Source organism: Peromyscus leucopus, chromosome 3, assembly GCF_004664715.2.
Source record: "Peromyscus leucopus breed LL Stock chromosome 3, UCI_PerLeu_2.1, whole genome shotgun sequence".
NCBI lineage: Eukaryota > Metazoa > Chordata > Mammalia > Rodentia > Cricetidae > Peromyscus > Peromyscus leucopus.
The window spans coordinates 156,385,675-156,411,927 of NC_051065.1; the positions used below are offsets into that span (position 1 = coordinate 156,385,675).

At 51.0% G+C, this 26,253-nt stretch overlaps 1 protein-coding gene across 1 annotated transcript in view; it reads right to left on the reverse strand.

Moving 5' to 3' along the window:
- Hrh1 (histamine receptor H1) overlaps positions 1–26,253 on the reverse strand; it is an 89,911-nt gene that overhangs the window by 62,760 nt on the left and 898 nt on the right. The window lies entirely within an intron of this gene.

Here is a 26,253-nt window from a genome sequence, read left to right on the forward strand (position 1 = left end):
TGGGCAAGGCAGGAAAACTCTAGCTACACTCCTAGGGCACGGCTTCACATCCAGCAGGCTCATGGCAGGTGCTAGGGACAGAGAAGCAGATGAGACAGTTATTGTTCCAAAGGTCCCAATACACAAACTGTCTGCAGTGCCCAGTGTGGTGGGAGTCGAAGAAGAAGCCATTAGCTCCTTTGAAGAATGAACCTGAATGGTACTGTCAGGGCTAATGATGCATAGAGACTCCCAAGTGCACACCACATCCCAGCCCTGTGTCCAGGCTCCTGCACTTCTCTGCTGAGACTCTGGGACGTCCAGGACAGCTGTGAGCCCAGGCACTCGACTGTTTTCGTGACCTCCAGGATATCTATCAGAGGTGGATATTCAGGGCTTAGCGGCCAATGGCCAGCTGGAGCAAGTGTTGTCTTGTTTGATTCGTTAGTGAGCACTGTTTTCTTGGGTAAAAACCCAGTGCAACAGAAAAGCAATGCCCGAAGACCCAGGAGAAGTCCCGTGCTGGTTGGTTTGTCCCATTGAGTCCAGCTGGAAACTGACTTGAGCTCACTGGGAAAGATTCCCCCCTCTTACTGCTCATGAATGACTTCATAGAGAAGGGTTGTTGTTCTAGGAACCATGTATGCCCATCCACAGAAAGCTGGCCTCAGATACAAGCAAGGCAAGAAGCACTTCACCTGCCTGTTTAAGAAAAAGGGGTGAATTCGGCAGAATAAATCAGCTTGTGTTCAGGGTGAACTCATGCTACTTCTGAGCTGCATGACTTGGAAGAAATTATTCAATCTCTTGGTGCCTCAATTTCTTCATCTGTACAATGGGGACAATAACAGTATCTGTCTTGTAGGTTGTATGAAAATTGCGGGATTCACACATGTAATACAGTACTTTCAGCAGTGCTGGTCAGAAAGCATGCTCAGTGGAACTGCTGTTGTTATATTAGCATGTGAGCTACAGTGGATTCTGGTGGGAGGCTGGCTATGGCCAGGACTATTGGATTTTATCAGAAGCTGTCAGCCTGAGTTCACTAGGGGTCAGGAGCACCCTCTCCTGCAAGCTAGGACAGCCCCCGACCGCGCTACCTCCAGACACTACCCAATATCCTCCTTCTGCCTGAAGATTGCTTTGGATCAGGCCAGCCCTCCTCAGCCCCATCATGAGAGTGCAGACACACTGACCTCCATAACGTCTACCACAGACCCAAGGGACCCTCAGACCCAAGGCTCAGCTCACTCAGCCTCCCTGCCCCTGTCACTTTGCAAAGGTGGGCTGAGTTGAGTGTGATGGCACCAGAGTTTTCTGATGGGTGGACACAGTGTCTCAGGATGGGAACATCAGGGACCCAGGGTGGGGACAGACCTTCCATCTTCCCCGGGGTTCCTCTGCAATTACTAGAATTCCAAACTGAAGAGCAATGATGAACACTGGAAGGCAGTGAGAAGGGAAAGGACTTTGCTGGGATGTCCTGGAGATCGGGTGTGACCTGGGACACAGGGAGTGTCCCGGGACACAGGGTGTGGCAGCCGAGGAGACAGATGGCAGGCAGTGGGGCTGGAATCTAAGACACGGGCTTGGGAAGGAACTTCAGCTTGCATGCCAGTGTCCATACCTGAGCAAAGGGCAGGCAGGAGCACCTGGCTGAGGGTGGGGAGGGCTGAACAGGATATGGAAAGTGGAACTTCCACCTAACCTGCTACAGAGTGACCCCATCAGGTTGGTCATGTAATGAACTCCCAATTTGACATCATACAGATGAGGTACAAAGAGGGAGCCTTCTAAACAGCCAGTTTATTCCAGCTCTCTTCAAACCATTTCTGAACACCGGGAATCATTAACTTTCCCTCCCTAGCCTAAACCGCTTCATTTATGAAATGGGAAGGTAGCAGAGGGCCAAACTGGGTGACATGTGACAGCTGATCCAACCTGGGAGTTCTGAGAATTAAAGAACGTTCTATCCGTGATGACAGCTGCCTACTGAGTCAGGACCCTCACATACTCTGTCTCTACTCTAAGGGACAGAAAGGTATAGGCAAGGGAACCGAGGTGTCACAACATAGAAACTGGAAGGCACACTTACATGTCACCCATTAAAAGGCACACTACTGGGGTTGGGGATTTAGCTCAGTGGTAGAGCACTTGCCTAGCAAGCACAAGGCCCTGGGTTCGGTCCTCAGCTCCAGAAAAAACAAAACAAAACAAAACAAAAAAAGACACACTACCCAGATTAGAACTGAGCAGAAGATCCGAATGGAGATGTCTCCAGCAAAGATGGGTACATGGCCCTAATCCCATGAAACGATACCCTGTATCACTAGCCACCACTGGAAATCAGCACGGCACACATAGACTGACCAACATCAGCAAGTGGGGAGCATGTGGAGATATGGAACCTTTAGAGAATACAAATAGAACTGCAAAATGGCACCGCCACTTTGGAACACTTGCCAGCCCACGAAAACAGGAACTACACTAAGCATAAGTGGTCCAGAAATTCCAGAGAAAAGCACAGGCTTGTACTAAAACTCGTTCATAGTAGCAGTGTCCATGATGACCAAGTGGGGATGATCCAAATGTCCATCAGTGGATGGATGAATGGTCCAAAAGGGATGTAGCCATGTGATGGACTATTATTCCATCACATAAAGGAATGTAGTTCTGGTGAATGCTATAATGGATGGGCCTCAAGAAAATGGTGCTAAGACCTGTATAAAACTAAATCCATCAACAGTTCATCATGGTTGGGTTTGGGTTCATAAGGCCTCATAACACCTCAGAACTGACCAGTAGCTAATGGTTGCCAAAGCTTATGCAGACAACTCTAACTAAATGCATTGGAAACAAAAAACAGACGTGGAGTAAGGGGGTCTTGGGTGGAAGAAGAGTTTTGGCAAGAGGGGGGAGTAAATGGGGGTAGTGGGGGAAATGATCAAATAAATGGACACAAGTTAAAAGTAAGTCATAAAACAGAATGCTGAGCCAAGTGACTGAGGCCCTGGGCCATGAAGCACCTCGTGCTGTGTGACTCTCCTCATGTGAACCATTCAGAGCAGGCAGATCTGTTTCAATGACTGGCATAGATCAGCAGCTGCCATGGGCAGGGTGGGGAGGTACAGGAGTTAAGGGTAACTGTAGTGGATGGGAGCGCTTTTGGGGGCGATGAAATGTTCTAAATTAGACTGTGTTTGAGGTCACATATCACTGTGAACAAACTGAAAACCACAACATCACACACTTTAAATGGAAGAGCAGTTGGGTATGTGATCTACACCTTAAAACAACTGCTGAGTAGAAAGAGCTCTAAGGAGTAGAGACTTATCTAAGGACAGTGGGTACATTTACAATGAAGTTGAGAGTCACAATTCCCCAGGCTGATGCCTGACCAAGTGACCCCCTGAGAGAGGACACATGGCAGGAGCCTAGAGAAGCTGGAGACTATTCATAAGTGATGTGACATTTAAGTTGGGTATTGAGGGATGCAGAGGAGTTCACCAGCAAAAGAGTAAGAAAAGTGTCATTCCAGGTCATGCTCAGGACAATGGGCAACACTATCTCCACACTTCCATCTCATTGGCTGGCCTCTAACTCATAGCAATCCTTCTACTTGAGTCTCTTAAAGTGCTAGGATCTTGAACATGAGCAACCAAATCCAGCTAAGTCCCTTTCAAGCCAGCTAGCCCTGTAGGAATTGAGGCATCATTTGAGGCCATATAACTTTGGGTCCAGAGGAGGGCAGATACTCAGGCCTCTTCACCTTTCCCAGTCCCAAGAGGACTTGAGATGCCAGTGCCTTCAGCTCAGAGAAGAAAGCACAGTCACAGGCTGGCCAACACTGCTTGCTCTTCCCTGACAGCCTCACAGAATGGGTCTCAAGGGTGTGGGGCTCCATGCCTTCTCTGTGGGTCTGTAAATGGCCAGAGCTGCTATTTTGAATTGCCACAAATGATCGGGGGTTACAGATGGCCCCTAGTGAATTTCCACATAACAAAGAACTGTATGCCCACCAGTGTTACCTGGCCATATATAGGTAGAACTACAAACCTGTAGTTTTCTGAGTCCAGAACCCCAATTCTATTTATATGTAGCCACAGAGAACATCTGAGATAGCTCTTGTTGATTGGTGGAAAGCCTGAGTGTGGGTTGGGCTGTTACTGGCTTCTCATGCCACACCTGTAAGTAGGGATCCCTGACTCTGTGAGGCTACAGGCCTCAAATGGCTGTAGAGTATGAGGTGTGGGCACGCCACCATTCATACAGTGAAACAGGTTACTTCATGGTGGATGGTTTCCTTCTGCCCTCCTTAACCAGTGGGCACCATTATCACTGCCACTTCTGCAGGGTGTGGTCTGCAGGTAGCTGGGAGAGACACTGGCTGCATCTTGGGAGGATGGCACAAACCATATCATGGCAAGGGGCATGGTCTGAAGCAGAAGAGCTAGCACTGTCTGTGTTGGGAGTCTACCTCCTTCCCGTGGTGACAAACACGGAGCCTCATGCTGTGGGATGATGCTCTTGTATGCTGTAAAGATTTGTCATTCGAATTGGTTTAATAAAGCAATGATTGGCCGGTAGCTGGGCAGGAAGTTAGGCAGGAAAGCCAAACTGAGAATGCTGGGAAGAGGAAGGGCGGAGTCAGGAGTCGCCAGCCAGACACAGAGGAAACAAGATGAGAATGCTACACTGAGAAAAGGTACCAAGCCATGTGGCTAAACATAGATAAGAATTGTGGGCTAATTTAAGTATAAGTGCTAGTTAGTAATAAGCCTGAGCTACAGTTTGTAATTAATATTAAGCTTCCGAGCCAATTATTTGGTAAGTGGCTGCTAGGTATTTGGGAGTTGCTGGCAGGACAGATACCTCTGCCTACAGCCTCAAGGTCAGGAGCCATGACTGTAAGCTGGGAAGACCCAGCCTGGGGCTTACTAGCTAAACACTCTGGGGACTTTGGCTGACCATGATGACCCTGAGCTGTCTCATGTACAGCATGGGCTATCACGGGCCCTTGGAGGCTTGTGGATAGGATGTATGAGTTGACCCCATGTTGCTATAGGAACCAAGATTAAGTTTCAATGTCTTTGTTTTTCCAGTAATCCTACCCTGACCTGACCAGGCCATAGTATCCCCTTGGTTCTTGCTCACTGGGTGTCTAAGGGGTAAGGGGTTGGCCCAGATGGGCCAGGGAGCTGAGACATCTGTACTGGGGGCTTCTTGGCTCCAGCAGAACCAAGCACAGCTCCTGGCTGCATGCTGGGATGGAGGGTGTAGGTAGAGGGCATCTACCACCCAGGAGCTCCCCAGACTCCATATCGTTTCCTGAGTCACCCACAACTATCAGGCCTTAGAAAGCCCAGGGCTAATCCTTGGGCTGCAGCTTGTGGGGTTGCCTCTCAGGATTCTGCACTGATCTGGGAGCCCTTTGGATGGCCAGGTTCCTGCCCACAAGGCCCAGGCTGACCCTCAACACAGGAGGCCACGCCATCCCTGGGACTGAACCTCCATGGACCTCCATCTGGCTCAGACAAACCTCCAGACTTAGAGCTCATGGCACATGGACTTCGGAGCAGATGGGAATGGCTTGTCTTCACATCTGGGGTCTCTGCCCATTGTCACACAGTTGTTCTCCTTCCTAAACAAGCCCAGGCTGAAAGCAGACCCAGTGGGATTTACCTCCTGCCATGGGTGACATACTCCAAGGTCATGCTCCTTTCCTTGGGGCCACAGGAGCAGAGGATGGCTACTCAAGGCTCAGGGTACCCTGAACTTCCCCCTCATCCTCTGACCTCCAGCTAAGACATGAGCAGTCCCTGAATGGTGACAAAATCTGTTTTCCATCAAGAGCTGGCTGAGATCCTTAGGATAACACCATGCTTCTGCCCTGAGGAGTTCACGGTCCAGCCAGGGTAACGTCACGTGACTGGTTCAGTGTAGTGTGTGTTGAGACTGTGCCAGAGGCCTTGACCCTTTGGGCAAGGAAGGCCAACCAATTCTGCCTAGGCAAGATGTGCAACGGTAAGTAAGAGTTAACACTGGGGTTAGGCACTGACTGGGCTAGAACCTGGGTTCTCCCCTTCAGCCCCTCAGCTAATAATTCCAGTAACAGTGACCCCATGCCTTTCATCCTGAGTGGCAGTCTCTAGAAAAGAGGAAAGAGGAAGGATCGAGGATGAAACATGACTCCCACTTGGACTGAATCTGGACCCAAAGACAAAATGGCTTCCCCAGACGGTTTCCAAAGCTTTATCGTCTCCCCAAATGAGCATCACAGAGTGTGAATTTCCCAGGCCCCCCCTGGAGGTTATACAACAGAAAACAATCCCAAATCAAAGTAGATTTCAGAAATGCGTGGTCAAGTAAAGCAAAGTAGTTTTATGACAGCACTTCGCAGAGCCTTTAGATGAAATAAAACATAATTTATGTATTCTAAGTGCATTTTTAAATAAAGTGTCATAGCAAGTATTTAACATATAGTGACTTGACAGCTGTCCCTGAGCATTTCCTGTTGTGTATGGTCTCATAAATTCTCATAATTTCATGTCAATAGTGCTGTCATTGTTCCCATTTTACAGACAAGAAGAGCGAGTCAGCCCAAGGAAAGTTTCACTACCATGTATCAATCCAGTGATACATGGTAGAGTTGAAATTCAAAACCAAGCTCTGTCCAACCCACTCGCAGGTGAGGGGACCCTGCAAGAAGTATTTCCAGGCTATTTATTCAGCAGGGAATCCCTTTCCGCTCATGCTCCCCAGAGCATCTGTGGGAAACCCTGCTCCAGGTCACTTCTAGAAGGCTCTCTAAAAGCCACAAAAGGCACCTCAGGACCCTGCTTTTCTTTCTTCTCCCCTACCTGTGCCTGTAATCAATCACCCACCAACACAGAGGAAGGTGGATTTGGGCTCACAGCTCTGAAAGTCCAGTCAGAACCAGGTGGTGCTGTTGTTCGGGGTCTGAGGTGGTGCTGAAGGCTGGAGAAAGTCGCAGCATAAACACACTCACCCTTGCCCAGGAAGCAAAACAGAAAGAAGGGAAAGTTGCCATGGTCCCTCAATCCCCTTCCAGGCATAGCTTCTGAATGGCCTACAGATCTCCCACCAGGCTCTACCTCTTAAAGGACATCATAGTTTCCCCAAGGGCATCACAGTTTTCCCAACGGCATTATAGTTTACAGACAAGCCTTCAAGACACAGGCCATGAGGAGGGATCCTTACCCAACACATGAGCACTGGGTAGTTCCCAAACTCGAGGCAATGGAGAGATTGTAGGTTAGATGAAGGGAGAGGACGGCGCAGCCTTGATACCGAGTCCAGCAGCAGCAGGTCCCGGGTCGTCCCTCTAGGCTTGCCCTCCTGCACCCTCTGCCCTCAGCCTTGACCCCAGCACAACCTCATTTCTTCTGCTGTCTTGGACACACCTCACTACTGCCAGCCACTGTGCCTCTCTTACCTCCTGGGACACCCCACATCCTCCAAGAAGTGTGCTCAGGTTCCCTCGGCTGAGCTACAAGCCCCAGACTCTGCACCTGCAGCCTGGCCTTCCTCTGGACCATATCACAAAGCTCGTCCTGAGGAGACCATGGAGATGGTGCACATCAGTTTGCCTGTCCCATCACGCAGCAAACCCCAAAGCATGAGTCGCACGTGTTCCCTTTGTCCCCCCAGTGCCGAAAAAGAACCTGGTGTAAGGCTGGCACCGTCTCCCCAAAGGAAGGGGAGATTCAATTTGGAAGATTCATTCCACCTCACTGAGAAATGATTGATTCACAAACAAAGCCTGTGGAGGAGCCCCGTCCCCCGCCTCCATCCCTGTTGTGGAGTTTTGAAAGGTGAGTGAGATGATGATCTTGACTGTCAAACTGGATGAATTTAGAGTTGCCTAGGAGACATGCCCCTGCGAGTGTCTATGGATGTGTCCAGAGAGGTCTGGCTGAGGTGTAGTGTGCGTGGCACCGCCCCAGGAACTAAGATCAGGTCTGAATAAAAAGGGGAAGGGGGAGGAGCAGTGAAACTTCTCTAGGGGTGACTGCCCTTGTCTCTCTGCTTCCTGATTGTCTTGGACTCCCCCCCCCCCCCGTTGCTGTGATAAAACACTCTGACAAAAGAAACTCCAGGAAGAAGAGGGTTCATTTCAGTGCCCAGTCCCTGGTGCAGACCACCATGGCGGGGAGTCGGGCAGCACAGATCACATCAGATCGCGGCCAGAAGCAGAGAGCACCAAATGCTGGTGCTCAGGCCCCTCTCGCCTCCTCATTCGGTCCAGGACCTAGCCCTGGACTCGTAAGTGAGCCACTCACCTCTCAGGTGAGTCAGTTAACCAGTACAGGGCACAGGGGTGGGGGTGGAGTGTTGACGACATGGACAGACAGGTAGTTTCCTTTCTGTTGATGTGATTAGACTCTGACCCAAGCACTTTAGAGCAGGAAAGGGTTTACTTGGCTTGCACTTCCAGGTCACAGCTGATCAGGGAAGGAAGTCAGGGCAGAAGCCCAAGGCAGGAGCTGGAAGCAGAAGCCATGGAGGGGGATGCTTGCTGGCTCACCCAGGCTCATGCTGAGTTAGCTTTCCATACACAGGACTACCTGCCTAGGGGTGTTTCCACCCACAGTGGGCCGTCCTCCTGCATCATTGAATAACCAAGACATTCCCCCACAGACCCAGCCACAGCCCAATCTGATCTAGGCAACTCCTTAATCGAGGTTTTCCTCTCAGATGACTCTAGGATGTGTGAAGTTGACAAAGCTAACTAAGACAGACAGACACACAAACATACGCACACTAATAAACAAATAGATATGTTTTTTAAAGTCTTAAAAAAGAAAATCCCTCAAACATACCCATAGGCCAACTTAACCTAGACCACCCCTTCCTAAGACTTCCTCTCATATGTCCCAGATCCTGTGAGGCAGACAGCTGAAATTACCGCCACACTGGCTGAGAACAGGATGTGGCCTGTTGCCACGCCTTCCCACCATGATGGCAGCCAAAATAAACCTGCCTTCCTTAAATGACTTTTGTCAGGAACTTTTGTCTCATTAATGGGAGAATAACAACATACAGTGAGTAACAGTAACACGGAGCTGCATCTGAGCGAACCCACTGAATCCTACCAGGACGGTCCATGAAACCCCAATCCCTTGAACAGGTCAGAAAACTGAAGCTCAGAGAAGCCATTCTGTCCCACAGCTCAAGGTTCTGGCATGGCCTTGGGGGACTCAAAGCCCAGGTGTCCTACTGCTAGGTCCCAGGGGCTACAAAGCTTGAATCTGGCTTCTTAAACACACAATGGGCACACACAGGGAGGATGTAGCAAAGCCGTGCGATGGGTTGGTGTAGAGAAGGGGAAACACTTTTTGCTAGAATGAGGTGCCAGAAAACGAGGTACAGAAGGATGCTTGGCTGAGGGGACCAGGCGACAGCACAGAACAGCTCTTGTCTGCACACCGTGGGCAAGGGACTGGAGGATTCGAAACTTTGACTCAACGACATGTTGAAGGTGTCCTAGGGAAGTGACTGCATAGGCACATGGTCAAGGGTCACCAGATGAGTCACATCCTGGCACCAGTCTGCCTGAGTCCCGGGAAGCCTACGACAAAGCTCTGCCTGACCTGATGAGGGGTTGCCCGGGCCCCTATACGCCCCAGTTCATTCAGCATCCTTTGTCTTCTCCATCACTCCATCTGCCTGCCCCAACTTGGTTCCTCAGAGCTGTCACCTGGTATAATGAGCTGGTGAGAGCGGGCCACGGGGTGAGCAAGGGAATGACGCCACTCCCACCCCCATCCCTCCTCCGGGCCTCTCCTGTTTCCCCATCTCTTTGTTTCCATGACAGCATCTGGCAACGAGATATCCACTTGAGAACGCTGGCAGGGATGGCACACAGGAGTGGAGGGCAGTCTAACCTGCTGGACACCCACTGTGCGGGTGCCCCCTGAGACTTTACAGTCACCATCCCAACTCCTTCTCCAGCCAGGAGAGGACAGGCGTCTCGGAGAGGCATCCACGCCCTCCGTTCTGCCTACAGAACATGTCAGAAGCCCATCCCTTCTCACTGCCTCTGGTCCCACGCTGGTCTTTGCCCTGACGGCCTGGCTGGGGGGAGCAGCATGAGTGTCCCACAGAGTGACTCGGCCACTCTTTGCTTCCCTTCTTCATTGTTCCAGATGAATGGAGCCAGAGTGACGCTTGTCACACCACCTTTGGTCCCGTTGCTGGTGGCCCAGAGTCCGCCCGTGGCTCTCAGGGTCATCTGAACAAAAGTGAAGGCATCACGATGGCCAGGAATGTCCTCCACACCAGGCTTGCTCTCTCCAGTTGCCAATACTCACTATGCTCATTCACTCGGATCTTCTTACTCTCTCTAGAACATTCCAAACTACTGCCATCCCAAGGTCTTTCTATTCCTCTTTCCAGAATATTCTTCTTCAGGAGTGTACCTCCAGGCTTCACTCTATCCAAATGCCCACTTCTCACTCTCTGGGTAAAGGGACCCTCCTGTCCTCACATCTGCCTTTTGACAACAAGCTTCATATTTCTAGCCCCATTGGAAATGACTCTCTGCTCTTCAAGCAGCACAGGACCCTGGATAAGCAGATGGTGCTGGACTTGGAGGATGAAGAGGGGACTTCCCAAGCCTGCTCTAACTGTGTTTAGAAGACCTCTGACCCTTCATTATCTCCCAGGGTCCTTGGTGACACTTGCTCACCTCTTGCAAGATTAAGTGGGACATAGGAACTTATCTTTCCTAATGACTCCCTAGAGGACACTCATCCCTGTGTCTTATGAAACAGTCTCTAGAGAAATGCTGTTGGGAGACCAATGCAGGAGCTGGGGAGAGGCTCCTTGAGTACTCTGTGAGATGCTCCTTTCTAAGGACAGGGACCCAAGACCTTGGTGTTCTGTGCTTCACAGTACAGTCCACTCATCTATTCTGGTGCAGGGACCCTCCGGTCCTCACGCCTGCTGCCCACGCCCCTGAGTGTTATACTGTACACTACCTGAGGGCCTTCTTCTCACCCCCCAGCCCTGCATGCGCATGCACACATCCAGGAACAAAGCCCTAGGCAGGCAGGACCACTTGTCTAATCCGCTCTTGTATCTCATCACCCAGAATGGTCTCCAACACCAAGGGGGTTGAAATAGTCTCCACTGATGAAATCTGTTGAATGAATAAATGAGGCCTCTTGGTTACAAGGCTCCTCTGGAGGACAGCTGAGCACACGACTCTCTCACCCTCCTTTTTGGGGACAGTACTAGTCACAGTCATCCACTGGTTCTACATGGTGTGGCTGGGGTAAACTGTGTGTCCAAGTGATCCCTGGCTAACAAAACCAAGCAGGAGGGAAAACTAGAGCAGAGATACCGAGCTATGGGGCTGCAGAGCCACAGGGCCATGGACCATGACCGAGAGACATCACAGCCAGCAGATGTCCACGATGAAACATCTCCTGGGCCAGTAGAAGAGAGGACAAAGATATCAAGGGCCAAGAAGGGAAAGGACTAAAGATGTTGCAGGCCTGTAGAAACCAGGGGACAACAGGAACCATGGGACAAGAAAAGCCACAGAGCAGCAATGACAGCCGGTTAGAATCTGCTTTGGGGAGAGCCTTTCCGTCTCTTGCAGGGAGCCCAGGAGCCAGAACAGGAGCGGACAGGCAGGGCGGGAACTCAGCACATGGGTGTGGCGTGATGGAAAGGTAAGACAGGAGCAGAGGGCTGGGCAGCCAATGCTCTTATAGTTGTCCCTTCCCTGGCACTGGAGAGGGAAGCTATGCCTCACTCCAGAGGGCGTCAGGACAACAGGTCTTGGGGAGCTGCCTGGCTGCAAATACACCCTTAGTTCCCCACAGGGTCTGCCATGTGTGATAACACTGTGTTCGGTCTTACTCATGTCCCCCCATTTGGACAACCAGCACTTACCCAAGCCTAAGGCATGCTTGTGGCTATTCCCAATCCCAGCAAGTAAAATCTGCCTGCCTTGCAGGACCATGGCAGGGGATACCTGGCCAGAGTCTTCATCTGGGCATTTAAGCAGTTTTGATGAGATATAAATCATGTCCCCACAACATTTACCATTTTTTAGCAGGGGATGGTTATCTTATTACTCTACCATAGGCTAGCCTCAAACTCATGATCCTCCTGCCTCAGCCTCCAGGGCTTTGCAAGGGCAGCTGTGGACCATTTGACAACATTCACCCACTTTATAGAAATTTCACCACAATAAAAATATGTTTAAAATCACTGAAGTATGCAGTGATACGGGAACATGAGATGTGAGTGGGCAGAGAAGGTGGGAAGCCACGCAGGCAACAGGGACACGGAGCTAAGGATCGAGTTCAGGCACAGCAGGGGAGAGCTGGCTATCCAGGCAAGCAAGCAAACAGTACCCGGGCCAGCCTTCACAGAGCCTGTGTTCGGAACTCCAAACTGTACTCGGCACACCTGGGAGAAAGAGCACAAGAGTGGCCTTAGAGGTCAGGAGACGGGAGCCCCAGAGTTAGCACTGCCACCAAGAGATGACATGACACGCCCCGGAGAACTTACTCTCTGTGGTAGTTAGCTTCCCATCGCTGTGATAAAAGAGCAGAGACAACCAGCTTAGAGTGAACAAGGGATATTTTGGCTCACAGAGGTGTTAGTCCGTGGTCATTTGGCCCTGAGCTTTAGACCTGTGTTGACACAGTACATCATGACACTGTGCATCACGACATACATACCGTCACTTCAGAGTCACTGTCTATTCTCACCTCATAGCAGCCAGGAAGCAGAGGTGGAGAGGGAGACGAAGCGGCTTGGGGTCCTCCTGCCTGTTCAAGAGCATGTCCCCTGACAGCCTAACTTCCTCTTACCAGGCACCAACTCCCCAAGGTTCTATGGCTCCCAACAGCACCACAGGCTGGGGCCAAGTCTTAACACACAAACCTTTGAGGTGGCACGTACTGATGATGCAACTCTTTCAGCTCCCAGCTCATCTCAAAGATGCAGATAACAGCAATCCCAGCCTCACAGAGTTGCTCAGAGGATGGACCAAGGCGACACTCAAATGCTCAGCATCATGCCCCACTCCCAGCAGATGCTCAGCACACACCATTACCAACCCGCCTTGGGTCAGGTGATGCTGGCGAGACTGATGAGGGCAATTTCCCCAGGAAGCACGGATGTGGAGATGCTCAACTTGAAAACAAGTGTTCTCAGAATGGCATTCAGAGCCCGACACACAGCTCTGCATCTGAGATAAAAAAAGGACAAGGCACATTCAGCAGAAACGCTCACTTCTGCGGGGCTTTCTCCCCAAACCAATCACAGAGAAGCATGGGACTGGCCACTGAGGTCACCCTTAGCTCTTGACATCAATAGAACAAGCCAGCCCAGTGTCAGTCCAGAGCCTGTCGTCTGCGTCTGTCACTCACCCCAAGGCGGCACTTCCACCCAGTGCTCAGTATTTGGTTTTACTTGGTCTGTGCAGGTTTTTTCCCCCCGACCTGCTTCTAACAAAAGTCTCAGGGAACGATCAACATCAGGCTCCCCCAGAATCATGTATCCAGCCTGGAGCTCAGGAGACGGGGGACACACACATACTCCTGCAAACATCCACTCTTCATTGTTGGGAGGGTGTTAGGTGGATGAAAGCAGCCTGACCTCCCACATGAAGACCTGTAAGGAATGGCTAAATGTGGCCATTCCCACACTGTCCCAGGCATGTGGCATCACATTCCAAGTGGCTCTGTGGCACAGTGGAAGGGGGCCAGAAGACCCCAGCTCAAACTCTAGCCTGGCTCCACATTAGCTGTATGCTGCAGAATGAGTCACTCAGTCTCTCTGAGTCTCCCTTCACACTGTCCCCTCCCTATGTCCTTGTAACTTGTCCACCTTGTACCTGTCAGGATAGCAGGCCACGGCTGCACAGTGTTCTCAGTGCACAGAATTTCATGAGACCCATCAACAACCTCCAACTCCTATTCAACCTCCGTGAGCCTCGGCTGCTTGCCCAGGCACTGTCTTTCCTGCTGCTTTTAGACAATCAGGATTCTGTTTGGTCCCAAGAACTTCACAGGGAAGTCTCCTGTGCACGCGCCCATCAAAAGGCCTGTGCTGGTATCTAGCTACTTCATCCGCGGTCTCCACAGAGGAAGCAAGTTGGGGGAAAGAGTCCATCTGAGGGGAAGCCATATAATTTTTACTCCTGCAGGGACCGAGTGCCAGCTGCAGGGCCTCCTCATCAACATGCACAGCACACCCCGTGCCTGCCTGCAGCCCTCTGTGGTGAGGCAGTGCAAGGGGCACATTTCGGGGCATGCGAAGACTTTTCGGGAGAAAACCAACCACTCAACAGTATCTCCAGTTTCCACCTCTGGAACACTACAGTCTGGCCCTGGAAGGAGTCGAGACAGTGGCTCCCTCACCTCAGAAACAATTCATGGTGTGACAGAGGCATTCAGTGAGACCCCCGGGGTCAGGCAGAAGTGAAGGACCCCTCCTCAGCCCCTCCCACCCTCCATTAAGCCCACCCCATCACAGCCACACTTCTTTCACTACACAAAGCACCCCAGCCTGTCCCATCTTGTTCCTTTGTGTTACTTCCTGCTAAGTTCCCGGGTCACCCTCTGAGGGGCACCTGGTCATACACCCTTGCTGGAGTACACCCTTCCAACTGCCCTCTCTGCCTAGAATGTCCCATCTCCTCAGCTCTACCCACGGACGTCTTATGTTCCAAAGCCCTGCTCACCTTCTTCACTCGTCACTCGTTCACTCATCCATTCATTAAACAGCCTCCTAACCATTACTCTGTCTCCTGCACTGTGATGGGTGACAGACATAGAACAAGGGGACAGTCACAGCCCTGTATCCTCAGACAGCTCAGAGCCTAGGGAGACAGACGGCGACAATAAGAAATAACATGTGTAGCAGACGTAGGTTCAGCAGTGCCATGAGGCCAGAGAAGACCCTAACCCAGGCTGTGCGTCATCAGGGTGGGCTTCCTGGAAGAAGACACATGTACCCTGAGTCCTAGAGCTGGAAAGTGGGAGAAAGTGTGTATGTATGTGTCGTGTGGCTGGATAAGAGCTAAACATGGGTGCTGGGTGTCCCCAGCATGAGCTGGCAGTGCAGACCACAGAACGTCTGTCACTCATCCAGCTCTAAGAGGTGGAGACTCCTTCTTGCTCCACAGGTGAGGGTGCTGAGTAGAGACGGGTTAAGTACTTTCTCCTGTGCACAGTTATCAAGCAGCCTGGTCAGAGTGGGCCCAAGCTGTGCTGTGCCCAGGGAACTCTGCTGTCTATGATTTCGGTCCTAGGTAAGTTTCTATCGCCGTGATAAAGCACAGTTACCATAACACTGTTCCCAGGGAGGAAAGACTTTATTTCAGCTTATAGCTTGTAATCCATCACTGAGGGAACCAGGGCAAGAGCTCAAGGTGGGAACCTAGAGGTAGGAACTGAAACAGAAGCTGTGAAGGATCACTGTTTACTGGCTTGCTTCCCAAGGCTTGCTCAGCCTGCTTTCTCAAACACGAAGGACCACCTGGCCAGGGTGGCACCACCCACGTTGGGCTGGGCTCTCCCATATCAATCAACTAAGAAAATGCCCCCACAGACTTGCTCACAGGCAAACTGGTGTAGGAATTTTCTCAATTGACAGTCCCTCTTCCCGGATGACCCTGGCCTGTGTCAAACTGACCGAACTAACAGGGACACTGTGCGTGAATCCGTGTGATTCTGACATTTACTCTCCTGCCAGAGCATTGATCAGAGACGTCTTTCTTGGTTCAGCCTAGTGCTCATTCCTTATAATAGCCCTAGATGTCATCCCAGGGTTTGGAACAGGAGGTGACATGGTCAGATTCTACCAGAGAATGACCTCAGGTGATAACAATGGGCTTTGGGAGGTGGTGGGACAGGTATCAGGGGTCCCGTAAAGGGAAGATGAGGTCTATGCTAAAGTGGGAACAGGAAGTGTGTCGGGAATGGGCTTGGCAATCAGTGGGATGCTGCCACCAGTCACCTATGGGGACTGAAGTGCAGAAAGGATGTCTCGGGATGTCTCCCACACCTCTTAGGGGTCCAAGCCTGTTTGCCCCGCCCACGGCAGCCCTCCAGACTCTGCTCCCTAAGCACACTCCAGCATACGCTCCAGCAGAGTGAGAGAGTGCTAATCCTAGCTCCCCCAAGTGGGCAAATGGCACTGTGCCTGCAGAACTCTGAATTCCCTGCAGAGGCTCCACCCATGAGGAGAACATCTATTCCACCCTAGGTGCAAAATCAAAACCCCACAACGGAGTCCCCACAACGATGACCAAGATCAGCACACCGAGCTATCCGAGAACACAGCTTCAACCCTACCTCCAACCATGGCTGCGGGCCCATGCCACCTGCCCAGTGCCCATTCACGGGCTCCTAAGAGCCACCCCGCTTCCTTCTCTCCACAGCAGTCTCCTCTTGCTCGGACCTCCACAACAGCTTTCCAAAGTCCCTCAGTCTCTGTGGTGAGTCAGCCAGAACCTTCAGCCTCAATGCTCACCTCCCTGGGTGGCTGAGCAACAGGACGACCTCAGGAAGGGGAGGCCCTACTGTGCGTTGCCCAGAGCTCAGCTCCTTGTCTGTCAGTAGGATGGGAGTCCCCAAAAAAGCCAGTGACCTGCTTCTTCCATCCTCTGCTTACACAGGTAATAAGCCAGCCAGTACCCGACACCCTGGACTGCCACGCCTCCCTGTCCTAGCTTACCTGACTATCTTTTCTAGCTCTTTCCACACAACTGGACACCACACACACACACACACACACACACACACACACACACACACGTGCACACAGATCTAAAAGGAATTGTGCAAACAGACCCAATCAGAGCTAGCTAGGTAGACAGCCTACAGGCTGCCAGACTCTCCCCAAGAAAGGAGGGGCCGCTGGCCAGCGTCCAGCACCGCACCTGGGCAGGAACCCGGCCAGCTCTGCCTCCCAGCCCCACGCGCTCTCGAGCCACGCTGACTGACAATCACAGTGATATTTTGTTCTCCAGCTGCCTTGCCTTTTATCTTCATTCAGCTGGACAGAGCCGGGGCTGGGCAGAGCCGACTATTCACCCAGCCCCCCAGTAGGAGGGACCACGGGAGGAAACACCATCTATCTCTGTCTCGTGTTCCTAACTTGCTAATGGAGGGCCTCAGTCCAGCCCGGTGCCAGGTGCTGTGAGAATCAATCGATAAATTACCGACAAATATTTATTGAGCTCCCGAAGCAATAGTGAAAACAGCTTGTCTCTGTCCAGGGTTTCCTACTCCCGGCCATTCAGCTCCTCAGTCTGAGTGGCCCAGGGCCAGCCCCGCATTAAACAGAGACACTGTGGTGGGCTGTGCAGCCACCTGTCACCTTTTCTTTTAGCTTGCACTGGGTAGGTTTTTATTGTGCACCTACTAGGTGCCAGCTGCTAATGAAGTCACTGCAGATGGAAGGGATGCCAGCAGATATGTTCCCAGCCTATGGGTTGCTGGGAGTTGTGCAGACAATCAAAGAGAGAATGATCAGATCATGGGGGCGGGAGGTGAAGCAGAGCAGGCCTCCCTGAGGAGAAGACAGCTGGGGACTTAGAGATGGGAAGGTGCAAGCCTTTATAGGATCTGGGACACTGGGCTCTCAATAACGCTGTCAGATGAATATCACTGTTATATCCCTTTTCCAGATGAGGAAACTGGGGCCAGGGAGATTAAAGTGCTTCCTTGCAAGCTAAAGACTGGAGTTCAGGAGCTGGAGAGATGGCTCAGTGGTTAAGAGCACTCAACCAAAGGATTCCCAGCATCCATATGTAAGCTCGTAACCATCCACTTCCAGGGGATTTGATGCTTTCCGTCTGGTCTCTGTGAGCACCAGCACACACATACATGCATGCAGTCAAAGTATGTCCAGGATAAGACCTGGAAACCTCAGTGATGAGCACCAAACCCACCCGGCCCTAGGTTCTAGCATGCCTTACTAGAGCCTTCCCCTAGGGAACCTCAGTAACACAGGCAGCAGCACTCTCCCAGCAGCTCACGCTCTCTGATGCCATTTCCCTGACATTCAGGGACAGGGCCATACCACTACAAATGAAAAACCCAACAAAATGATGGCTGACTTCCTGGCGGGGGCGGGGGTGGGGGTGGGGGTGTTCCATGCAGCTGTTCATTAATCAGCTTATTTAATATACGTACGCCCCTGTTGTAGATGCTTTTGACATACTCTCTCAAGCTGCATGACTCATTTAATACTCATAAACGATCCTGGCAGTAAATCGCTGGGTGTCACTGAGTGACAGGGACGTGGCAGCATTCATTATCAGACACACATTGTAAGGCTGTTCCACTGCTGCATGAACACACCAGAGTGTCGGAGGCAGCAGCACACCCAGGCTATACGGCATGAACCGTTGCCCCTGGCTACAAGTCAGCACAGCCTGGAGTGTTCCAAATACCACAGGTGACCGTGATACAACTGTAAGTATTCAGGCATCTGGACGTGTCTAAGCTAACGTGGTTGGTGGTTGCCCACCCGGAATCCTAGCACTTGGGAAGCTGAGGCGGGGCAACACAGCAAGTTCCAGACCATCCTGGGCTACAGAGTGAGACTCTACCTTTTTTAAAAAAGATCATAAATAGGAGCTGGAAAGCTGGATCAGCAGTCAAGAGCACTGGCTGCTCTTGCAGGGAGCCTGGGTTCAGTTCCCAACACCCACATGGCAGCTCACAACCTTCAGCAACTCCAGTCCCAGGGGATCTGATGCCCTCTTCTGGCCTTCTCTGGTACTGCACACATGAACATACATAAAGGTAAAATTTCAAAACACATAAACACTTTTTTTTTAAGAAAAAAATTAATCATAAATAAATAATTGGAAAACTCCAGATACAAAAAGGTGCAGGCAAAATATGAGAAACAGGATAAAAACATGGGTCACCTGCTCCTGCTCTTACAGTGGATGGATCCTACAGGGCAGAGGCTACTCTGTGTCTTCGACTGTAAAGCCTACGTTAAGATCTATTCACTTCCACAGGAATATTGTACAGGCAGCCTCTGTAAAACCTGTTATCATGTTTAAAAGGTATTTATTTTATGTGTATGGATGTGCACCATGTACTTGCCTAGTGACCATGGAGGCCAGAAGAGGGCATCAGATCCCTCTGGAACTGGAGTTACAGGTTGTGGGGAGCCACCACGTGAGTGCTGGGGACTGAAGCCAGGTCTTCCGCAAGAGCAGCCAATACTCTTAACCACTGAGCCATTTCTCTAGCTCTCTCTCCCTCTCTCTCTCTCTCTCTCTCTCTCTCTCTCTCTCTCTCTCTCTGTGTGTGTGTGTGTGTTTAATTGGCGGTGGAGGTTGTTGGTTTTTTTTGTTTGTTTGTTCACTTTTGAGGCAGAGTCTCGTGTTTCCCAGGCTAGCCTCATACTTATTACATCACTAGCCAGTGATGACCATGAACTCCTGATTCTTCTACCTCCAGCTGCTAGTGCTGGTGCCACAGGCATGGGCCTCTTGATTATCATTATTGTTGTTGTTGTTATTGTTGTTATTTTACTTTTTAAACACTTTGCTAGAACTTAAGGCATAAACACATTGGTTAGCTGAGGCCTTGCATTCTCTCATCATATCTGTCTGCCCCACTGGAAAGTCTGACGGCAGGAACACACCTACAGCTGTCACCTCCTGTGATGACAATGTCTACTCTGCCTCACTGTCATCTATGAGACGCCGGCCGACCATCTTTGCCTTCAGTTCATCTTTGCCCAAAATATCATATGGCATGAGACTACCGTCACACAGCCCATTATACAGGGAGGGAATCAAGATACAGACAAGCCGAGGCATTTGACCAGGACACCGTCTGGAGGGTCATGGGACCAATACAGAGCTCTATGTCCCCAGCCCTGACCCTTGGCTGGATTGGCAAATGGCACTGTACAGCTGAATCTGTGTATGCAACAGTCTCTCTGGCCTTTTCTGCCTCAAATGTTCTTGTTCTCAGGGAGAGATGGGAATGGCCTGATTTAAATGCAGGATCATCCTTCCCCCAGATTCATACAGGGAGCCTTGGGAAACACTAGAAAGAGCAGGGCCGCCTGCAGCCCTCCAGGGAGGCTGGAGCCAAGTTACCCAGAGTGAGACCCCTGGGGAGAGGTCCCATTCAAAGCCTTAGGGCCATGAGTGTGGCCCGGCCATGGCTCTGTGCTTCACATGAGCCCAGGTCAAGGGACAGCAGTGTGCATTTACTTAATGAGGATCAGCGAGCCTCTTCAAGAACAGAGAAACGCCAGTGAGCAAATGAAAGACGCCCAGCTGAATGAAGAAACTACATGGAAATTGCCTAGAAAGGCGGGCAGCTGCTAGCTTAAAAATACATTCGGTAGCTATAAAATACATCTGGGTAGGCATTTGGTAGCTATAAAATACATTTGGTAGCTATAAAATACACACTATACAAATAGCCCTCAAATGTGCGGCTCAGTTCCCGCTCCTCCGTACCTCCTCTGTGCCTGCACGGACCTCGGAAGGCTAACCTGCCGTCTGCTCATCCACCAGTCTGCCTGTTCCCAGCCAGCAGTGGCCACTTGCAGGAGAAAATACAATGGGTGTTCCTTGCCTAACTTCTTCCCCACCTTGCCCCTAAGGGTGGCTGAGGGTGGCTGCAGGTGGCTGAGGATGGCTGCATGTTCAGGTTCTGTGCTTGATCCTCGAAAAACAACACCCTTCTCTCACCCATGCTTACGGGTAGGACAAAAACAAACGAACAAAAACCCTGCTCGCCTCTCCCTGATGCACTGAGGCAACAGTCCCTTGGTCAAGCTCCCCTTGGTCAGGCTCTTTGCAGCCACCCCGTTTCCCGCCTCTGCTGACTTTCCAAGCCAGTGGGACAACATACAACACCCCAGCCCAGACAGAAGCCTGCAGCCAGTGTCCGGTGTGGCCCATGCCGGCGGTGTTCTCTGGAGCGGCGTAGCAATCCGTCTGTAGCTCTGCCTCCCCAGAGTGATCCGGTTCTGACACATGAAGCAAGAGAGGGAAGGAAAGGAAGCAAGAAAGAGAGGAAGGAAGATTCCGTAAACAGAACGGGGAGCCTAAAGGAAACCTGCTTTAAATAGGTAAGAAGCAAATCATCTCACTGTGAAACACGAAACCACTGAAGATAATCAACTAGAACCCTTGCTTTTCCTCATCTGGGAGAAGGAGGTAGTAACCCCCCCACAGTTGTCACAGTGACTAAGAAAGATGATCCGAATTAGTACAGGGCCTGGCACGTCTAGCTAAGAAGACCAAGAGAAGATTCCAGCTGGGAAACTTGGCCCGATCTAGCTACCCAGAAGAGTGGGAGGGGGTGTGGAAGTGAAGTCAGGAGCAGACACAGTAGTGGGTCATTAGGTGTGGTGGGATCTGCAAACACTAACACGCCAGGAAGAGAGTCCCTGCCACCAGCTGGAAGAGGATGGATGCGGGAGGAAGTCAAGTTCCTCAGTCTCTGGCCACAGGAGAATGATGAATCACCAGCACACAGCCTGCAGCAGCAGCAGCAGGCTCAGGAGGAGACTCAACCGCAGCCCACAAGCATCGGGTTTCACCTGGGGCTGAGTCTCCTCCCTCTGGGGCCCTGGGTTGGCAGACCCCCGCATTCAGTGTGCATGGCCGGGCTCTCCCCATGCCACTCAGGCAGCCTCTGGGCATGTCTGCCCTAGGCAGTTGGAGCCTCTCAGTGCTGGAAAGTTCCTCTCAGACTTGGCTGAGTGGCTGGCTTCCCCACCCTCCACTTGTGTCTCACTGATGACCTCCAGCTTGGCTTTCTTCCCCACCCTCCAACTGTGACCTCACTGGTGACCTCTAGCAAACACCCCAGGAAGAACAACACCTTGCTTCAGCAACTGCTTCCAGCACAGAAGAAAGTTAAACCAGCTGAAGTCTGATAAACACGCTTCAATATGTCAATCACCAGGAATTTCACTCATGCACTCACATTACAATCCTATGCTACAAGATCGTCTGCAGAGATGCTGCAGGATGACACAAGGTGCGTTTATGCCAAAGAAGCAAAAATCAAGGTTTATCAGGCCAAAAGAGTGGGGAAACAATTATATGATCACCCAGGCTGATGTAGGAAAAGTATCCTTAAAATGTCTACTTCCATTTACTAAGAAGAACAGAAAACTAGACACTGGGAATGAGAGGGACTTCTTCAACCTGACAGAGTGATTTACCACAAACCTAGAGTCAAACTATATTTAATCTTCAAATTAGAACAGCTCCTGTACTTCCCCAGCAAGAGGCACAATGCCCATAGACACTTTAATTCACCACACTGAAGTCTTAGGAGGAACAAGAGAATTAGAAAGAAAGAGATGAAATTGCTCATTGTATCTTCTACCATTGTATATGCCATGCTTTCTAAAGAATACTAGGGCAGTTTTTAATTAGTAAGAAGTTTGGCAAATATTTCTGGACGCAAAATTAATTTGCAAAATGCAAATGTAGTTCCCTAACAAGAAACTAGCAGAACTTTAATTTAAAATATATAAATGTCCAACAAATACAACAGCCTCAAACTATCAAGTACCTGGGAATATAGCTAACAAAAGATGTATTGAGTCATCAGGAGAAAATTAAGAACTCACACTATGAGCTGTTAAAAATGGTTACCGAAACCCTCCATTGAAAAGAGGTACAATGTTCATGGAAGACTAAACACTACACCTTCTGCCCTCTAGAGGGCAACAGAGAGCTTGGCAGTAACAATTGGGACTTGGAAATTGGAGTAACCTGTGTCCTCTTCCACCAGGGGCAATGCTCTGGGGGGAGCTGGGGAGCTTTGGATGGAAGGTCCAGCCAGCCCTGAGTCACAGCAGGATATCAACATGGGATTCCTGTAAGAAGTTACTCAGTGGCAGCGACCCACCCAAGGAGACCTATTGGAGGCAGAAGCAGGGGTGCTGTGGCCCGTTGCCTAGCATCCCTCTCCCGTTTATCACCACTGCTGCCAGCCACAGCGCAGAAGGACCCGAGGTTCCATCTCACATTGCTTTTAGACTCTGGCTTTGGTGTGTATTAATCGTGTTTGTAGAAATCACTAAGAGCATTTACACTGTTGCATCAACCTCGGTTTCCTCACCCGTAAAGCAAGGACAAGGATTCCTGCCTCAGTGTCAGAAGGAAACGGACGTGAAAACACTCTTGTAGTGCTGGCTCAATACAGGACCTTCTTCTGGCTAGTACTATTGCTTCTTTGTAGTCTGGGGGTCAGAGACGAATGTTCTGTTTCCTAGCCTGGACAACAGTGTCCTCCCTTCTGTCCATCTATCTGTCATCAAAGGCATCACAGAGTCCTTACTCTGGTCATAACATTTCTTCGATCAATTCTCATAGCAATCCCTAGGGAAGGTGTTGTTCTATCTGGCTCCGTTCTACAGATGGGAAAGTCAAGGTTCAATTCTCCACCAGGCATCCGTAGGTGCCTTTCGTGGAACAGGGGTACTTACCAAGACGGACACAGTCCCTGCTCTACAAGAGTCATCCTCTAGTTGGGAACCCATCCAAACCCCACTAACAAACTGGAAGAAGAGCCCACATCCAAACTCAGCTCCACTGGACACCAGCGGCTACACTTTCAACTCATCCCCCGAACTGCTATCATCCCCCCGCTTCCACTCCTCCTCGTTAACGGTACAGTGGTTGCTAACACACATTCTTCTAGCAGCAACAAGGTGCAAGAGCCCCTCACCATGCAAGCAAGCCACCGGGACCAAGCGAGAGCTGTCTGCTTCAGTCCGTGTGACCCTCCTGCAGGATCATCAGAGAATTACCACGGGGTTGATGAGTGCATAAAAGAGGTGAGGCACCCTCCCGCCCCCACCCTGGACAGCATCAGCAGCACTGTTTCCTGAGAGAGCGCCATTGAGTCTTCTGCCACCGTTAATGGCAGAAGTGAGTCACTTATAAGACACAGCTTTGTTATAATTACCTCCTGAGATTCAGCAATGCTCCGAGTCACTGTGAAAGAGAGGGCAGCGGGTGACTGGGTCTTGAAGGATCCTCTGCCAGGTACGGCTTTCAGACAAAGCATCTTGGATCAGGAGCAATTACAGCTAATGCCCAGTCTGAATGCTAATGAGAATTATTTACAATTGCATGTAATTCTTTGCCATTTATACACTCAGCTGGTTTTTCTTTTTCTTTTCTTTGCCTGTCTGCCTCTGAGTTAATCCTGAGAAACGGGATTACTGGTAGTAAGGAAGATTTCATGGCCATTTCACAGATGAGGATACTGGAGTCCATGGTCATTTGGTTCTAAGGGACAGAAATGGGTTTCAACCATGTGTGTCCTTGCCTGGGAGAGGGCCTGCGGACCTCTGAAGGCCCTCTCCTTGATCAGCAGGCATGCAGCAGCATCACCACAGCCAGCTGCACACTCTCGGAGGCAATGGCTGGTGTCCTCTGTTGGGACAGCTGTGGGCAGATCCTGTGAAACAGATCTCACACATGCCCTTTAGCCCTGTAATTGTCAAGAGACTCTTGCCTCTCCATGGGGAACCCAAGCGATGACCACAGGGTTCAAATCCAGGTTGAGAGACAGGAAACACCTTCTTCGGCCCTCCAACTGGAGACTCCCCAAGTCCCTCCTAGCCTGGCCACTTCCTTTTAGAAAACATCTGCTTGAAAACTGCCCTGGATCCAAACCACGCAAGAGCATAAAGTCAAAGCTACAAGGTGAAAGAGACAGACCCGAGGTTGTAGTTACAAGGGCGGCAATACCTGGGGCTTCCCCAGGACCTGGCGCAGGGCTGGCTGGGCGAGGAGTCTTCTGCCTGTTAAAATTAGAGGTTGCGGAGGACTTTTGAGGTAGGCAGCTTCTAACTAGATCGGCCCCATTTTGCAGGTGAAAAGCGGGGGTTGGGGGGATCTAGAGATGTAGCTCAGTGGTCGAGTGTTTGCCTAGCATGAACCAGGCTCTTGTTAATGCTAATAAAATCAAAGCGTCCCAGTGGCCAGGAGCTCACAGGCTTGCTGCGCTGAGGCTGCCAGAGTGTCACAGTGACAACAGCCGCACTTACACGGCACTCTGGCAAATTACAAGGCACTGTCACAGTGCCTTGTCACCGTGAACACAGTTAATTCTCTCACCAGCCCAGGGAGGAAGGAACCATGAACACCTCCATTCAAAACGTGGGAAATGGAAAGAGGTGTAGCAGCTTGCGACAGCGCATGAGAGACAGCATGGTGACCCGACCCAGAAATGCACCTACGACCTCTCTGCCATGCCTTGGTACTGAGGGAAAACCACTGTGTTTCTGCCAGGCACTCCTGGACTATAGAAAGTGTGCAGGCGAGAAATTCACATACAAAATACCTCCTCACCACACTCAAATCAGGGCTGGGGACCCCTTCCAAGCCAGGACTGCCCAGGACTGTTCTGGGGGTGGAGGGTGCTAGGGACCCTGGCAGGCAGCTCTGGCCTCTGCACGGCTCTGAAGTTATAGATGGGTGGTACCCAGCTACCTGCTGGCTCTTCGGGTCTTTGCCATATTTGAAAACAGCATCAAGCAAACCCTGTACTCCACCAGGGGCAATGTTCTGGGGGCAGCTAGGTGGCCATGGACTGAAGGTCCAGCAAGCCCCAAGTCACAGCAGGATATCAACATGGGGTGAGCAGGGATTCCTGTAAGAAGTTACTCAGTGGCAGCGACCCACCCAAAGAAGCCTGTTGGAGGCAGAAGCGGGGGAGTGGGTGCTGTGACCCCTGTTGCCTAGCATCCCTCTATTGTTTATCTCCACGGCTGCCAGCCACAGCGCAGAAGGACCTGAGGTTCCATCTGCCACCTGAGCTTCACTGGTAGTCCAAGATACAGGCAAGATTGGTACTCCATCCCCACTCCACCACAGACCACCTGGCCAACTCTAGGCAATCTAGTTAACCTCTCCGAGTCTCCACCTATTGCTCAATAATGGTGCCTTGCACGGATGCTGTATAAACTATGTTAATCCACAATCATCTCCCGTGGGCTCTCGCTGTCTCCAAGGGTTGCTGGTGACCCCCAGGAATAAAGCCAAGGGTGGGGCATTCAAGCCCTCCCTGTCAGATCCCCACCTCCCCTCTCCTTCACGTTCCAGTGACACACTTCACTTGCGCTCAGGTTCCTGCCCTCCCTCTCCCCGCCCCCTAACATCGGAATGTACTCTCCAAGCGCCCCAGCCTGGGGATCTTCTAGCGGGATACTACCGGGATACAGCTCCAGTCGGTCTGAGGTGGGAGCCCCCTGCCG